This window comes from Cherax quadricarinatus, chromosome 33 (genome assembly GCF_038502225.1).
Source record: "Cherax quadricarinatus isolate ZL_2023a chromosome 33, ASM3850222v1, whole genome shotgun sequence".
In the NCBI taxonomy this organism is placed as follows: Eukaryota; Metazoa; Arthropoda; class Malacostraca; order Decapoda; family Parastacidae; genus Cherax; species Cherax quadricarinatus.
The window spans coordinates 9307624-9325857 of NC_091324.1; positions in this window are offsets into that span (position 1 = coordinate 9307624).

Sequence of the window (18234 nt, forward strand, 5' to 3'; positions counted from 1 at the left end):
TCTCCTAAACTCACACTCTCTCTCTCTTTCTAATGAAAGCAATAACTAATCGCAGCATTCAGTATTTATTTCCATAAATGCAACGAGGAGTCCGACTGTTGATTTAATTATATTCCTGGTGCATCTGACCGCACCAGCTAATAACTTATATGTAGTCCATAACTACCATGAAGCCTTCAGGTGGCAGTGGTAGGTGTAGTGGTGGTGGTAAGTGTAGTGGTGGTGGTAAGTGTAGTGGTGGTGGTAAGTGTAGGTGGTGGTGGTAAGTGTAGTGGTGGTGGTAAGTGTAGTGGTGGTGGTAAGTGTAGTGGTGGTGGTAAGTGTAGTGGTGGTGGTAAGTGTAGTGGTGGTGGTAAGTGTAGTGGTGGTGGTAAGTGTAGTGGTGGTGGTAAGTGTAGTGGTGGTGGTAAGTGTAGTGGTGGTGGTAAGTGTAGTGGTGGTGGTAAGTGTAGTGGTGGTGGTAAGTGTAGTGGTGGTGGTAAGTGTAGTGGTGGTGTTGGTAGGTGGTCTACTTAGAGTGTTCTAAAGATCAATGTCCCAGTGGCCCGGTCCCACACCAAACCTTGGTTGATGGCCTGATCAGCCAGTATACTGATTAGAAACCGACTCCAGGAACTTCTCAAGTTGTCTCTCGAAGACACCGAGGGTTTTGTTTGCAATCTCCCTTTATTGAAAAATCTTTGTCACTTCACACTTCGAGTTCTTTCTCCCTTACTGTACTCGCTGCACTGCTGCTTTTCACTGGGGTTATTTGGCACCGTCTGCCGAGCTTCTTATTTTCACAAGGAATTATTTTTGTGCAGATTTGAGCTCAGTCCTTCTAAGACCTTCCAGGTTTAGATTATAATGTATCCTTCTCGGTTACGTTCGAAGGAGTACAGATCGATTGATTTCAAGCGTTCCCAGTAATTCAAATGTTTGACTGAGTCTCTGCGGGCACTGAGGGCTCTGAAATTTCACTTGTCTTGAAGGGAGCTGTTAAGAGTACAGCAATATTTCAACCTGGAGAGAACAAGTGACTTGAAGCATATCATCACTGGCTGGTCATCTCTGTTTTAAAGTTATCCAGCCTATTAATTTCTGGCGGTTGTGATAAATACACGTGTGATCCTTTAATGTGATATTTTCTAACAATCACTCCTAAATCACTCGCATTAGTCTTAAAATTTATAAAGTAGCAGGAGTTTTTTATACTCCGTTCTTGCCTTTTTTTTCCCAATCTTTATAAAACGGAGTAACTAAATCTTGTCTTCACAAACTATCATTTTGTTAGTGGTCCACTAAATGACTTTACATCAGCTTGGATATTTACTGTATTCTCAGTGGATACCACTCATAAAATTCTAGTATCATCTGTAAAGGATGATACGGTACTGTGATTTAGGTCTCTCTTCGCCGGATACGAGAAAGAGAAAGAGAGAGAAAGAGAAAGAGAGAGAGAGAAAGAAAGAGAGAGAGAGAGAGAGAGAGAAAACGAGATTTCACTCTGTTCACATTTTACACTGTGGGTTCTATTCGTTAGAAAATTAAATATACATTTGCACACTTGAACATTTATTCCGTTTTCTCGGATTCTGTGAGCTATTTATTATACCAGTACCGCACTTGTCAAAGACTTTTGCAAAATTTGTGCACAACACATCCGTAATGTGCGTGTGCTTTCCACTAATCGAAGACCATGTCGTAATAGTCAAGCAACTGTGAGAAGCAGGAGCGACCTCCTATAAACTCATGCTGCCCTAGGTTATGCAGGTTTTAAGATTCCATGTGATTAACAATCTTGCTTCACATGGCAGGGTGCTTTTGGTAATGTGGGACATCGGCGCTATTAGTCTATAGGTTTTTGTAGAGTGGGGCTATGTCAGTGGTTTTTAAGGACTGAGGGACGATTTCTGCGTCCAGGTTCCTCCTCCACGGAATATTCAAGGCATGAAATAGTGGTTTCTTTCACCATTTGATGAACACGGAGTTCCTCGAGTCTTAACCTAAGGTAGAGTGCTGGGGTATGCAATCGATGTCTTTCAGAATTAAGGTAGGGTTATGTCAGACATTATGGAGATGTCAACAGGGTTTTCAATCTTATTCGTGAAAAATTCATTTGCACTGTTCAATCTTTAAATTGATTAATGGCTACTGCAACTTCAGTATTTCATTCACTTCTTTGTTGTCATCGTGTCCTTTAAGCAAGGGCACGATACTGGAGGTGGCTTTTGCCTTGGATTTTGCATTTGAAAAAAAGTATTTAGAATTTCTTTTAATTTAATTTATGGCTTTTTGTTTCTTCTGCATCTAAAGGGCAATGTACAATACATTCACTTTGAGCTCAGCTTTCCATTTCCCTTGCCAGTGTTTTATTTTAGTTCTTCAGAAATTCTGCAGCCTTTCAGAAATGCTGTAATTCTTCTTCGCCTGCCGAGGGAACGCCTCTCCCTTTCTAACTTGCGTCTTCTCTTTTTCTTAACGATACTTGTCTGGAGCATCTACCGCTATTGGCCTCAGCCTCTCCAAACACAGGTTCAAATCAATGTCAATCATGTTTTCTTCCCAGCATATTTCAGTCACGTCATGGTTTATTTGATCCCAGTTAATGTTATTGTTTAAATTGAATTTATTGAATACAATCTCGCGACTGGCAGTGGTGGTAGGTGGCAGTAGCTGTTGGTGATTGTGGCAGATGGTTGTGGTGGTGGTGGTAGCTGCTGCTGGTAGTGGTGGAAGGGGGTGGTAAGATGTGGTAGGTGGTGGTGGTGATGATGAGTAATAATAATAATGGTTTTAAATTTTGGAGAACATGAATGGTCACTGTTATATACAGATGTAGATGGTGGTTCAGCTAGGTGGTGGTGGTTGAGGAAGCGAACTGTGACTGTGGAAGGTAATTTTTATTGTGGAAGCTGACTGCATCTGTAAAAGAAAGCTGTGATTGCGGTAAGGTGCTATGATAGATGATTGTGATAGGCTATAGTGATAGATGACTGTGGTAGATGGTTATAATTGCAATAAGAGAGGTGAGGCTGACACGCGTACCCTCGACACCCCGGGGCTGACACGCGTACCCTCGACACCCCGGGGCTGACACGCGTACCCTCGACACCCCGGGGCTGACACGCGTACCCTCGACACCCCGGGGCTGACACGCGTACCCTCGACACCCCGGGGCTGACACGCGTACCCTCGACACCCCGGGGCTGACACGCGTACCCTCGACACCCCGGGGCTGACACGCGTACCCTCGACACCCCGGGGCTGACACGCGTACCCTCGACACCCCGGGGCTGACACGCGTACCCTCGACACCCCGGGGCTGACACGCGTACCCTCGACACCCCGGGGCTGACACGCGTACCCTCGACACCCCGGGGCTGACACGCGTACCCTCGACACCCCGGGGCTGACACGCGTACCCTCGACACCCCGGGGCTGACACGCGTACCCTCGACACCCCGGGGCTGACACGCGTACCCTCGACACCCCGGGGCTGACACGCGTACCCTCGACACCCCGGGGCTGACACGCGTACCCTCGACACCCCGGGGCTGACACGCGTACCCTCGACACCCCGGGGCTGACACGCGTACCCTCGACACCCCGGGGCTGACACGCGTACCCTCGACACCCCGGGGCTGACACGCGTACCCTCGACACCCCGGGGCTGACACGCGTACCCTCGACACCCCGGGGCTGACACGCGTACCCTCGACACCCCGGGGCTGACACGCGTACCCTCGACACCCCGGGGCTGACACGCGTACCCTCGACACCCCGGGGCTGACACGCGTACCCTCGACACCCCGGGGCTGACACGCGTACCCTCGACACCCCGGGGCTGACACGCGTACCCTCGACACCCCGGGGCTGACACGCGTACCCTCGACACCCCGGGGCTGACACGCGTACCCTCGACACCCCGGGGCTGACACGCGTACCCTCGACACCCCGGGGCTGACACGCGTACCCTCGACACCCCGGGGCTGACACGCGTACCCTCGACACCCCGGGGCTGACACGCGTACCCTCGACACCCCGGGGCTGACACGCGTACCCTCGACACCCCGGGGCTGACACGCGTACCCTCGACACCCCGGGGCTGACACGCGTACCCTCGACACCCCGGGGCTGACACGCGTACCCTCGACACCCCGGGGCTGACACGCGTACCCTCGACACCCCGGGGCTGACACGCGTACCCTCGACACCCCGGGGCTGACACGCGTACCCTCGACACCCCGGGGCTGACACGCGTACCCTCGACACCCCGGGGCTGACACGCGTACCCTCGACATCCCGGGGTTTACATGTGTAGTACCCTAGACACCCCGGGGTTTACATGTGTAGTACCCTAGACACCCCGGGGTTTACATGTGTAGTACCCTAGACACCCCGGGGTTTACATGTGTAGTACCCTAGACACCCCGGGGTTTACATGTGTAGTACCCTAGACACCCCGGGGTTTACATGTGTAGTACCCTAGACACCCCGGGGTTTACATGTGTAGTACCCTAGACACCCCGGGGTTTACATGTGTAGTACCCTAGACACCCCGGGGTTTACATGTGTAGTACCCTAGACACCCCGGGGTTTACATGTGTAGTACCCTAGACACCCCGGGGTTTACATGTGTAGTACCCTAGACACCCCGGGGTTTACATGTGTAGTACCCTAGACACCCCGGGGTTTACACGTGTACCCTAGACACCCCGGGGTTTACATGTACACCCCGGGGTGTCTAGGGTACACTTGTACACCCCGGGGTGTACAAGTGTACCCTCAACATCCCGGGGTTTACATGTGTACCTTCGACATCCCGGGGTTTACACGTGTACCCTCGACATCCCGGAGTTTACACGTGTACCCTCGACATCCCGGAGTTTACACGTGTACCCTCGACACCCCGGGGTTTACGTGTGTACCCTCGACACCCCGGGGTTTACGTGTGTACCCTCGACACCCCGGGGTTTACGTGTGTACCCTCGACACCCCGGGGTTTACGTGTGTACCCTCGACACCCCGGGGTTTACGTGTGTACCCTCGACACCCCGGGGTTTACGTGTGTACCCTCGACACCCCGGGGTTTACACGTGGACCCTCGACACCCCGGGGTTTACACGTGGACCCTCGACACCCCGGGGTTTACACGTGGACCCTCGACACCCCGGGGTTTACACGTGGACCCTCGACACCCCGGGGTTTACACGTGGACCCTCGACACCCCGGGGTTTACACGTGGACCCTCGACACCCCGGGGTTTACACGTGGACCCTCGACACCCCGGGGTTTACACGTGGACCCTCGACACCCCGGGGTTTACACGTGGACCCTCGACACCCCGGGGTTTACACGTGGACCCTCGACACCCCGGGGTTTACACGTGGACCCTCGACACCCCGGGGTTTACACGTGGACCCTCGACACCCCGGGGTTTACACGTGGACCCTCGACACCCCGGGGTTTACACGTGGACCCTCGACACCCCGGGGTTTACACGTGGACCCTCGACACCCCGGGGTTTACACGTGGACCCTCGACACCCCGGGGTTTACACGTGGACCCTCGACACCCCGGGGTTTACACGTGGACCCTCGACACCCCGGGGTTTACACGTGGACCCTCGACACCCCGGGGTTTACACGTGGACCCTCGACACCCCGGGGTTTACACGTGGACCCTCGACACCCCGGGGTTTACACGTGGACCCTCGACACCCCGGGGTTTACACGTGGACCCTCGACACCCCGGGGTTTACACGTGGACCCTCGACACCCCGGGGTTTACACGTGGACCCTCGACACCCCGGGGTTTACACGTGGACCCTCGACACCCCGGGGTTTACACGTGGACCCTCGACACGCCGGGGTTTACACGTGGACCCTCGACACCCCGGGGTTTACACGTGGACCCTCGACACCCCGGGGTTTACACGTGGACCCTCGACACCCCGGGGTTTACACGTGGACCCTCGACACCCCGGGGTTTACACGTGGACCCTCGACACCCCGGGGTTTACACGTGGACCCTCGACACCCCGGGGTTTACACGTGGACCCTCGACACCCCGGGGTTTACACGTGGACCCTCGACACCCCGGGGTTTACACGTGGACCCTCGACACCCCGGGGTTTACACGTGGACCCTCGACACCCCGGGGTTTACACGTGGACCCTCGACACCCCGGGGTTTACACGTGGACCCTCGACACCCCGGGGTTTACACGTGGACCCTCGACACCCCGGGGTTTACACGTGGACCCTCGACACCCCGGGGTTTACACGTGGACCCTCGACACCCCGGGGTTTACACGTGGACCCTCGACACCCCGGGGTTTACACGTGGACCCTCGACACCCCGGGGTTTACACGTGGACCCTCGACACCCCGGGGTTTACACGTGGACCCTCGACACCCCGGGGTTTACACGTGGACCCTCGACACCCCGGGGTTTACACGTGGACCCTCGACACCCCGGGGTTTACACGTGGACCCTCGACACCCCGGGGTTTACACGTGGACCCTCGACACCCCGGGGTTTACACGTGGACCCTCGACACCCCGGGGTTTACACGTGGACCCTCGACACCCCGGGGTTTACACGTGGACCCTCGACACCCCGGGGTTTACACGTGGACCCTCGACACCCCGGGGTTTACACGTGGACCCTCGACACCCCGGGGTTTACACGTGGACCCTCGACACCCCGGGGTTTACACGTGGACCCTCGACACCCCGAGGTTTACACGTGGACCCTCGACACCCCGGGGTTTACACGTGGACCCTCGACACCCCGGGGTTTACACGTGGACCCTCGACACCCCGGGGTTTACACGTGGACCCTCGACACCCCGGGGTTTACACGTGGACCCTCGACACCCCGGGGTTTACACGTGGACCCTCGACACCCCGGGGTTTACACGAGGACCCTCGACACCCCGGGGTTTACACGTGGACCCTCGACACCCCGGGGTTTACACGTGGACCCTCGACACCCCGGGGTTTACACGTGGACCCTCGACACCCCGGGGTTTACACGTGGACCCTCGACACCCCGGGGTTTACACGTGGACCCTCGACACCCCGGGGTTTACACGTGGACCCTCGACACCCCGGGGTTTACATGTGGACCCTCGACACCCCGGGGTTTACATGTGGACCCTCGACACCCCGGGGTTTACATGTGGACCCTCGACACCCCGGGGTTTACAGTGAGGTACTTAAGAGATGAAACTAGCCTTTGTATAATTTTTATGGCCCCTGTGGATTAAATTTTTCTGTCTCCATTCTATGTCTTTTGTCTGTCTGTCCTTTGTGGTGGTACCAGTCTTTGTGGTGGTACCAGTCTTTGTGGTGGTACCAGCCTTTGTGGTGGTGCCAGCCTTTGTGGTGGTGCCAGTCTTTGTGGTGGTGCCAGTCTTTGTGGTGGTGCCAGTCTTTGTGGTGGTGCCAGTCTTTGTGGTGGTGCCAGTCTTTGTGCGGGTACCAGTCTTTGTGCGGGTACCAGTCTTTGTGCGGGTACCAGTCTTTGTGCGGGTACCAGTCTTTGTGCGGGTACCAGTCTTTGTGCGGGTACCAGTCTTTGTGCGGGTACCAGTCTTTGTGCGGGTACCAGTCTTTGTGCTGGTACCAGTCTTTGTGCTGGTACCAGTCTTTGTGCTGGTACCAGTCTTTGTGCTGGTACCAGTCTTTGTGGTCCGTCAACGTTGCAGTAGTTCTGGTCCGTCAAGTTTTTTCTTCGTGGTCTCTGTGGTCTTCATAGTCTTCAAGGTGTTCAGTCTCTTCGAAGGCTAAGGTGGTGAACGCCTTGAATCAAATAGTATTGAAAAATCTATCAAGGTTAAGGAACTGATTGCGTATTACAGCCAAGGAACTGAACACCTTAAAATTACCTCTTCACTTCTTGCACTGTCTCCAGTGTTACAATTGTCAGTATAGTACAGCTACTGAATCCCCTTATACGTATACTTGGATACGATCTACAATATACTACACATGTATATATTTAGGCTCCCTGGTCAGTAGGCTCAGTGACTAGCATGTGTGACGTCACGTGATGCTGTTGTGAGCCCTTCGCGCCTGGGATCCCTCTCAGTTCCCGCATAGGTCTACGCTAGGCAAGACACAGCAGGTTGGGCTCTCCCCCTTCATACTCTGCTAATATAAGTGTTACCATCCAACAAGTGTGTTTTACTCCAACCATCATACCTCCTACGAACCCCCACTACACACTTTTTTTATTCAACTGTATTAGTCTGCTATGCAAGTGAAACGTTTCGGAATAGAAACTCTAAGTGCTGCACATGTGTCTTATTTATCGCCATACCTGAACTGACATCTTTGTCCTTGCATGGAGTACCTTAACTGTGTCTGTATACCGTGTCCTGTCTTCTCACTCTCCCTTCATTTTCTTAATAATCAAGTGTTTTGGTTTTCTTCCTGGCCTCTCCGCATGTTTTTCTTATTTGTTAGATGTTATCCGCAAATTGTGATAACTCAATTACCTCCGACAAGTCATTAACTGTATGTGTATCAGAAACAGCACAAGTCCACGCATTGTGTGTGAAAGAGAAAGACAGACACACATACGACAGAATACCTAGTGTCTCTGTGGGTTAAGTATAAAGTGGCTGTACTCAGAGATAGTCCAGCAGCAGTAAGCCAGCTGGTACTGATGCTTTGGTCTGTCACAGTGCCAATAGCTAGCCCACCTTCCCCGGTCTGTAACCTCTGACATCACCTTTCATCCAGTTACAACCTGCAATTTCCTCACAATTGTCGTTCGTTCATTCCTACCCGCTCTAATATACTACGGAAATTAAGTATTTGTTATTCTAGGTTAGGTTAAATTAGATTTACGTTATGCAATAATCGCGAACAAGCGATAAAAGATAGAAAATAACTACGAGGGGGATGGGGGGGAGTTGAATGATAGCTCTAGGTTTTCCGTATTGCAATCAACACATCAGGAGTTTGCAATATCGCATAAATTGAGTAGGAAATCCTCAGATTCGTTCAGGGAAATGACTTGCTCAATAATGCTTATTTATGTAACACTGCAAGCTCCTGATGTGTTGATTGCAACACGAAAGGCCTAGAGCTATCAACTCCCCCTGTGGTTATTTTGCATATTAACTTGTATATTTACGAATAATTAGCCAACTATAATGAAATAAAAAAAACGGACGACTTATGTCTGGCAGAGAGAGGCTTAATCGTACTTTGTTAAGAGCGTTTGTTTTTTTTCACGAATCATGGAAAGACCTAGTTGGGAGTTCTTTTTTACCTGACGAAAAAAACAAAACAACCAATTGGGATGGCGCAGTTGGGTGGGTGGTTGGATGGGGGATGCTGGTGCTTTAGGAAAGACCACTTTTGTGCGAGTTATGGCGAGTGTGTTTTCCTCTCTGGGCCACCTTGCCTTGCTTCAAAACGGCCGTGTTTAAAAAAGTTTAAGTTTTCTTTATCGTTGTATAATATCAGCTTGTTTATTAAAAGTAAGCTGTTAATCTGATGTTTCCCATTATCATAAGTAGTGTCTCATTTTCATCCTAATTATCCTCCACCTCCTCCATCGCCGCCGCAGCCTCCGCCTCCTCTGCTGCTGCAGCCTCCGCCTCCTCTGCTGCTGCAGCCTCCGCCTCATCCCTCCCCTATGTCGCAGCCTCTCTCCATTGCCGCAGCCTCCCCCTCATCCTTCTCTGCCGCAGCCTCCCCTCATCCTTCTCTGCCGCAGCCTCCTCCTCCATTGCCGCAGCCTCCCCCTCATTCTTCTCTGCCGCAGCCTCCCCCACATCCTTCTCTGCCGCAGCCTCCTCCTCTGCCGCAGCCGCCGCCGTCTCCTCTTTATGATCAACTTCAGCATCGCTGGCTGGAAGCACGTAAAACTGTCAGTCTTTATTATAACAAAAGTTTCGCTCAAAGGAAGGTTGAGCGAAACACTGTTAATGATTATTACACTTAGTGCGAACCTCATGGAGAAGACTGGCAACTCCGTCAATCAAACACTGTAGAGTTGGCTACCTCAGATCAACTCGAGGAACTCTGACAATCGTGACCGTTTTCGAAGGTTCTCCTACCCTTGCAGGCACTCGACCCGAGGTCACCTGCTAACTGTACAACTAACCAGGCTGTTGTTGTCAGCAAATCGTAGGCCTACATAGGCATCACAGCTGAACTAGTACTTCCTGCCAGTGTATGTTGACTTTCTCTGAAAACTTTCGGCAATATTTCTTAAATCAGCTGACAACTGCTTGTCGAGTCTTGGAAACACACACACACACACACACACACACACACACACACACACACACACACACACACACACACACACACACACACACACACACACACCCTGCAACCACAATATGTGAGTACACACACGTCGAAAGGCTGTTCTTAGGTTTGCCAGGCGCCCATAAGCTGAGGCGCCTGGCAAACCTAAGAATAGCGCTTTGACATCTAAGTAAGGAGTCATTCAAGACACTGTACACTGTGTACGTCAGGCCCATATTGGAGTATGCAGTACCATTATGGAACCCACACCTGGTCACACAATCAAGAAATTAGAGAGTGCAGTGGTTTTCAACAAGACTAGTTCCAGAGGAGAGGTTAAGGGAACTCAACCTGACGACACTGGAGGACAGGAGGAATAGAGGAGACATGATAACATACAAATTACTGAGGAATTGACAAGTTTGGATAGGGGAAGAATGTTTCTGAGATGGGACACAGCAATAAGGGGTCACAACTGGAAGCTGAAAACTCAGGTAAGTCACAGGGATGTTAAGAAGTATTTCTTCAGTCACAGAGTTGTCAGGAAGTGGAATTTAGAGTGATGTAGTGGAGGCAGGATTCGTACATAGCATTAAGGAGAGGTTCGATAAAGCTCATGGAGAAAGGAAAGAGTGGACCTAGTAGCTACCAGCGAAGAGGTGGGGCCAGGAGCTACGACTCGACCCCTGCAACCACAACTTGGTAAGTACATATATATATGTACTCGCATTATATATGTCGTGCCGAATAGGTAAAATTGGTCAGTTAGCAAGAACTCAGTTTAAAATTATGTCATTTATAAAATTTTCTCTAATACGTTGAAAGATATATTTTTTCATTTAGGTTAATGTAAAAATTAATAATTTTGTACCAAAAGAACCTTAGAAAACTTACCTAACCTTATTAAAACAAGCGCAATTTAATTTAGCCTAATCCAACTAAATATATTTTAAATAAGTTCACAAAAAATTAATAATAAACAAACAATGAAATATTTTTTTTTCTTTAGGTTCAGAATGAGTTTTGCAAAATTACTGCATACACAAATTTTCCCTCGTCTTATTCGGCAAGAAGAGTGTTGGTATTTAACTCAAAATCTCAAGTTTACTTATTCAGCACTACATACATACACACATTATTTTTATATATATATATATATATATATATATATATATATATATATATATATATATATATATATATATATATATATATATATATATATACATATATATATATATATATACATATTTCACCTACGTTGCTGAAACCACCTTGTTAATAAACAGTTCAAGATACTTATTAATTAGATCGGCTCCACTATTAACTGACTGAAGGTGAATTTATCACAGACTTGTAACAGTTGATATGTACGGGACCGTTCATAGAAATTGTCTCCTACGACAGCCTATTATTACATACTCTATGTTCTTCCATTTTAGGCGTCTTAAATTGAAATCAAGCAAAAGAACGCTTGGCACCGTCACCGCTGTCATTTGGGGCTTACTGTAATTATCACTAACGAGGATGGTGGGAAGGAAGAGAAAGATTAGGCCGGGTGGAGGAATAAAGAAGGAAGGTGGAGGAAGGAAGGGGCGGTGGAGGAAGGAAGGGGCGGTGGAGGAAGGAAGGGGCGGTGGAGGTGGAGGAAGGAAGGAGGCGGTGAGGTGGAGGAAAGAAGGAGGCGGTGAGGTGGAGGAAGGAAGGGGCGGTGGAGGAAGGAAGGGGCGGTGGAGGTGGAGGAAGGAAGGGGCGGTGGAGGTGGAGGAAGGAAGGGGCGGTGGAGGTGGAGGAAGGAAGAGTGCGGTGGAGGAAGGAAAGGGGAGGGAGGAGGAATGAAGGAAGGTGAAAAGGGAGAGCAGAAGAACGGGAGAGTCAGACTTAGTAATGGGCACGAGGAGGCACAATAAATGGCAAGGGAGGGAGGAGGAGGAGGGAGGGAGGGAGGGGGGGGAGGGAGGGAGGGAGGGGGAGGGAGGGGGAGGGGGGAGGGGGGAGGAGGGCGGGGAGAAAGAGAAAGGTGGATAAGAGTTACATTGGAAAGAAGAATGGAGCGTCACGACTGAGGAAAATTAAGAGGCGCTGGTGAAGGGGAGGAAGTGGCAGGAAAGAAGAGGAGAGAAAGGCAGACTGGAAGAAGAAATGGAAGAGATGAAAGAGGAGAGGAAGGATGAATGGAAGAGTTGGAGGATGAGGTGGGAGGAAGAGTTGGAGGATGAGGTGGGAGGAAGAGTTGGAGGATGAGGTGGGAGGAAGAGTTGGAGGATGAGGTGGGAGGAAGAGTTGGAGGATGAGGTGGGAGGAAGAGTTGGAGGATGAGGTGAGAGGAAGAGTTGGAGGATGAGGCGAGAGGAAGAGTTGGAGGATGAGGCGAGAGGAAGAACTGGAGGATGAGGTGGGAGGAAGAGTTGGAGGATGAGGTGGGAGGAAGAGTTGGAGGGTGAGGTGGGAGGAAGAGTTGGAGGATGAGGTGGGAGGAAGAGTTGGAGGATGAGGTGGGAGGAAGAGTTGGAGGGTGAGGTGGGAGGAAGAGTTGGAGGGTGAGGTGGGAGGAAGAGTTGGAGGGTGAGGTGGGAGGAAGAGTTGGAGGGTGAGGTGGGAGGAAGAGTTGGAGGGTGAGGTGGGAGGAAGAGTTGGAGGGTAAGGTGGGAGGAAGAGTTGGAGGGTAAGGTGGGAGGAAGAGTTGGAGGGTGAGGTGGGAGGAAGAGCTGGAGGGTGAGGTGGGAGGAGGAGCTGGAGGATGAGGTGGGAGGAGGAGCTGGAGGATGAGGTGAGAGGAAGAGCTGGAGGATGAGGTGAGAGGAAGAGCTGGAGGATGAGGTGAGAGGAAGACTTGGAGGATGAGGTGAGAGGAAGAGTTGGAGGATGAGGTGAGAGGAAGAGTTGGAGGATGAGGTGAGAGGAAGAGTTGGAGGATGAGGTGAGAGGAAGAGTTGGAGGATGAGGTGAGAGGAAAAGTTGGAGGATGAGGTGAGAGGAAGACTTGGAGGATGAGGTGGGAGCTCAAGAGAAAGAGGGGTGGGGAGTAGGGAGGAAAGGGAGTGGGAGGGTAGAAGAGTCACACAGGAAGACAGAACGGAGAGAGACAGTCGAGGGAAACATAAAACAACACATCTAAAAGCACCAAGTTTCAACCAAGCATAACAACAATTTTCTACACTAAAATACACAACAGATACAAGAGACAAGGCAATTAAAAGTGGCAGTCATCGAGGCCATCACTAATGAGCGAAGCAGCGGCTCCAGCCCGCGCCTCTCAACGCTAATTAATAACTCAAAAAATTAAAGGAAGCATGAAACATGATAAGCCTCTAACACAGCCATGACTCGCATGGCATAACTAATCACAATCAATTAATAATTAGTAAGGTAGCCTGTGTCCCTCCTGCCAAGAGAGACTGTTAACATCTGATGGTTACTTCTAGACGATTTCCAGGTCACTGCCCCAGCGGTCTGGTACTATACCAGTCTTATTTGTTGACGATCTGATCAACCAAGCTATTGGTGCTAAGCGTTAGGCAGTCCAGCGTAGGCAGAACCGCTTGGCTGATCAGGAAATAACGAACTTGTCAATCATCTTGAAGACGATCATGGCTCTATTTCTAGGGAGGGGCTGAAAAGTTTGGTTCCTTAACACTTAATGAATTATTTATTTCGAGCGTCTAAATATCGTAGGGAGTGACTGAGTGCTCAGATTTGGGACCAATCTGTACTGAATTTTCCAAGTTAAATTACTAAGCATTGCTCTAGCCTACGTTCAAAGTAGTATGGTTCAATGTACTTTAGGCTAGGGACGAAGCAACACTAATTTTTGTTTTTACCGTTACCCATACCATCAAAATTATCCAGCATCACCAACAACGATACTTCGGCACACAATAATTCAGACGCTTGCTTGAATTTATATATGTGAAGAAGGTTATGTGTACATATAATTCTTCAGAGCTGCGAATTAGCCTGCCTTGAAAGGCAATTGTAAATGTACAGCAATAATACAGCCTGAAAAAAAAATTAAACAATATCATTGGTTTGGTATCTCTTGTTCTTGCGTTTGTGACTGCAACACCTGTGATCCTGGAACGTAATACCTTCCTAACATTACCACAGTTAAATCCCTCGTATTCCTTTTCCGCTTTATTAAGCAATTTGAGATTCGTTTTTGCATTCCCATGAAGTTTTTAATTTTTAAAAATTCCATAGAAGAATAACTAAAATGTGTCCTCAGTGAGCATGAAATTTTTTATGGCCACTGGAAGGCCTGGTTCATATCTAAAAAGATGATAGTGCTATGATTTTAGTCTACGTCGGACATGAAAATGAGAAAAAAAATTGGGGTGAGAACCATGCCTTGGGGAACAAGGCGCTGCACTCTGGTAGCCTCTGTTTTTATTTTGTTGACTAATAATTTTTGCGTCTGATTTGTTAAAAAGTTAAAAACCAATCTACTCATACACGCATTTTATGTGCTATTACACCATGGTCACACCTCCCGAAGGCCTTTGCAAATTCCGTATATATTACGTCTGCACTGTATCTTTCAATGTATCAACGAACATGTCGTAATGGTTCAGCAACTGCTCGAGACAGGAGCAACTTGTAAAAAACTATGTTGCTCTGGCTTGTGTAATCACTCTGATTTCACTGTTCAGCAATTTTGCTTTTTACAGTAACACTCTCCAAGATTATAATAATGTGCAATGTTAGTGCTTTTGGTGTACATTTTTAAAAAATTCTTCGCTGCCACCTTTGTCATCCGTGGAATGAGTTTTGTATCCAGACTCCATCTTCACAGGATAGACAGCAGAGAGTTTGCATAAATGGGGAAAAATCAGAATGGGGGCACGTCACAAGCGGTGGTCCTCAGGGGTTATTGTTGGGCCCGTTGTTCACATTTACATAAACGACATAGATGAGGAAATAAATAGCGACAAGCAAATTTGCTGATGACACCAAAACAGGCCGTCCAATTCATTCTAATGAGGACACTAGAGCACTCTAGGATGATTTGAATAGACTGACGCAATGGTCGGAGAAGTGGCAGATGCAGTTTAATATTGACAATGTTGGACAGTTAAATAACCATGCCACATATAAACTAAATAATGTAGATCTTAATACTACCGATTGCGAAAAGGATTTAGGAGTTCTGGTTAGCAGTAATCTAAAACCAAGACAACAGTGCATTAGTGTTCACAATAAAGCTAACAGAATTCTTGGCTTCATATATAGAAGTATAAAAAACAGAAGTCCTCAGGTTGTTCAACTATATATCTTTGGTTAGGCCTCATTTAGACTATGCTGCTCAGTTCTGGTCACCGTATTACAGAATGGATATAAATGCTCTGGAAAACGTACAGAGGAGGATGACAAAGACGATCCCATGTATCAGAAATCTTCCCTATGAGGGTAGACTGAGGGCCCTGAATCTGCACTCTCTCGAAAGGCGTAGAATTAGGGGGGATTTGATCGAGGTGTATAAATGGAAAACAGGAATAAAGGGGATGTAAATAGCGTGCTGAAAATTTCCAGCCAAGACAGGACTCGCAGCAATGGTTTTAAGTTGGAAAAATTCAGATTCAGGAAGGATATAGGAAAGCACTGGTTTGGTAATAGAGTCGTGGATTATTGGAACAAACTTCCGAGTACAGTTATTCAGGCTAAAACGTTGTGTAGTTTTAAAAATAGGTTAGATAAATACATGAGTGGGTGTGGGTGGGTGTGAGTTGGACCTGACTAGCTTGTGCTGCTGGGTCTGGTGTAGTGCTCCTTCCTTGAGTGGAGGTGACCAGACTGGGTAGGTCATTGGGCTAATCCGGGGAGGGGGGGTCATCGGTCTAATCGTGGGGGGGACATGGACCTGTTCCGCATTGGTCAGTAGGCCTGTTGTAGTGTTCCTTCTTTGTTCTTAAGGCACTTGACAGGGGTTTTAAATTTATGATAAATATGGAATTTCAAGAGTCTGAGTTTGGGCAGTGTATGAGAATACTACCAATGAAGCCTGGGAATACTATCAATGAAGCCTGGGAATACTATCAATGAAGCCTGGGAATACTATCAATGAAGCATGGGAATACTATCAATGAAGCATGGGAATACTATCAATGAAGCATGGGAATACTATCAATGAAGCATGGGAATACTATCAATGAAGCATGGGAATACTATCAATGAAGCATGGGAATACTATCAATGAAGCATGGGAATACTATCAATGAGGCATGGGAATACTATCAATGAGGCATGGGAATACTATCAATGAGGCATGGGAATACTATCAATGAGGCATGGGAATACTATCAATGAAGCATGGGAATACTATCAATGAAGCATGGGAATACTATCAATGAGGCATGGGAATACTATCAATGAGGCATGGGAATACTATCAATGAAGCATGGGAATACTATCAATGAAGCATGGGAATACTATCAATGAGGCATGGGAATACTATCAATGAGGCATGGGAATACTATCAATGAAGCATGGGAATACTATCAATGAAGCATGGGAATACTATCAATGAGGCATGGGAATACTATCAATGAGGCATGGGAATACTATCAATGAAGCATGGGAATACTATCAATGAAGCATGGGAATACTATCAATGAAGCATGGGAATACTATCAATGAGGCATGGGAATACTATCAATGAGGCATGGGAATACTATCAATGAGGCATGGGAATACTATCAATGAGGCATGGGAATACTATCAATGAAGCATGGGAATACTATCAATGAGGCATGGGAATACTATCAATGAGGCATGGGAATACTATCAATGAGGCATGGGAATACTATCAATGAGGCATGGGAATACTATCAATGAGGCATGGGAATACTATCAATGAGGCATGGGAATACTATCAATGAGGCATGGGAATACTATCAATGAGGCATGGGAATACTATCAATGAGGCATGGGAATACTATCAATGAGGCATGGGAATACTATCAATGAGGCATGGGAATACTATCAATGAGGCATGGGAATACTATCAATGAGGCATGGGAATACTATCAATGAGGCATGGGAATACTATCAACAGGGCATGGGAATGCTATTAATAGGGCACGGGAATACTACCAATGACTTCTTGAAAGTCGAGTAATGATCCATGTTAACATCTGCCTAATCATTCCACGTTAACATCTGCCTAATCATTCCATGTTAACATCTGCCTAATCATTTCATGTTAACAGCTGCCTAAACATTCCATGTTAACAGCTGCCTAAACATTCCATGTTAACATCTGCCTAATCATTCCATGTTAACATCTGCCTAATCATTCCACGTTAACATCTGCCTAATCATTCCATGTTAACAGCTGCCTAATCATTCCATGTTAACAGCTGCCTAATCATTCCATGTTAACAGCTGCCTAAACATTCCATGTTAACATCTGCCTAAACATTCCATGTTAACATCTGCCTAAACATTCCATGTTAACATCTGCCTAAACATTCCATGTTAACATCTGCCTAAACATTCCATGTTAACATCTGCCTAATCATTTCATGTTAACAGCTTCCTAAACATTCCATGTTAACAGCTGCCTAATCATTCCATGTTAACATCTGCCTAATCATCACGCATAGCAACAATTTACCAGAAAGCAATTTTATTTGCCATTCAGCACTGCCTTTTAATTTGGAGCTCATATAATATTTCCACCAAGACATTATTTTGTAAATAGTGTTGTGCAGTACAACGGAGACTTATAAGCCGGAGTTAAATACCAAGTATAAAAAACAAATGGTGTCTTTTAATTGAGTCTTTGATCTACGATACAATGAAATTTTAATTCTTAAGCACAAACAATCCAAAGAAGAAATACAGTAGAGGTTTGTAATTAATACTGAAATGAAATACAGTCTTAACACACTAGACTTTCATGAAGCCTGTTAATTAAAGCAACAGTATAGCAACACGACAGTAACGTTTTTCAAGGAATAGGAGGGGGTTTGAACCCC